The sequence below is a fragment of the Saccopteryx bilineata genome, chromosome 4, assembly GCF_036850765.1.
Source record: "Saccopteryx bilineata isolate mSacBil1 chromosome 4, mSacBil1_pri_phased_curated, whole genome shotgun sequence".
Lineage (NCBI taxonomy): Eukaryota > Metazoa > Chordata > Mammalia > Chiroptera > Emballonuridae > Saccopteryx > Saccopteryx bilineata.
The window spans coordinates 127,988,039-127,988,737 of NC_089493.1; positions in this window are offsets into that span (position 1 = coordinate 127,988,039).

A 699-nucleotide genomic window follows, 5' to 3' on the forward strand; every position below is an offset into this window, starting at 1 on the left:
TGTTTTATAATTTTTCAAGTACAAGTCTTTAATCTCCTTGGTTAAATTTACTCCTGGGTACTTTATTTTTTTGGTTGGAATAGTGAAGGGGATTGTTTCTTTAATTTCTCTTTCTGACAGTTCATTGTTGGTGTATAAAAATGCCTCTGATTTCTGAGTATTAATTTTATATCCTGCCACCTTGCTGAATTCATTTATCAAGTCCAGTAGTTTTTGACTGAGACTTTAGGGTTTTCTATATAAAATATCATATCACCTGCAAATAATAATAGTGATAGTTTAATTCTTCTTTCCAATTTGGATGCCTTTTGTTTCTTCTTCTTGTCTGATTGCTGTGGCTAGGACTTCCAGAACTATGTTGAATAAGAGTGGTGAAAGGGGGCACCCCTGCCTTGTTCCTTATCTTAAGAGGATTGCTTTTAATTTTTGCCCATTGAGTATGATACTGGCTGTGGGTTTGTCATAGATGGCCTTTATCATGCTGAGGTATGTTCCCTGTATTTCCACTTTCCTGAGAGTTTTGATCATGAATGGGTGCTGGATTTTATCAAATGCTTTTTCTGCATCTATTGAAATTATCATGTCGTTTTTCTCCTTCTTTTTGTTTATGTGATGAATCACATTGATTGATTTACGAATATTGTACCATCCTTGCCTCCCAGAATAATCCCACTTGATCATGGTGTATGATTTTTTCCA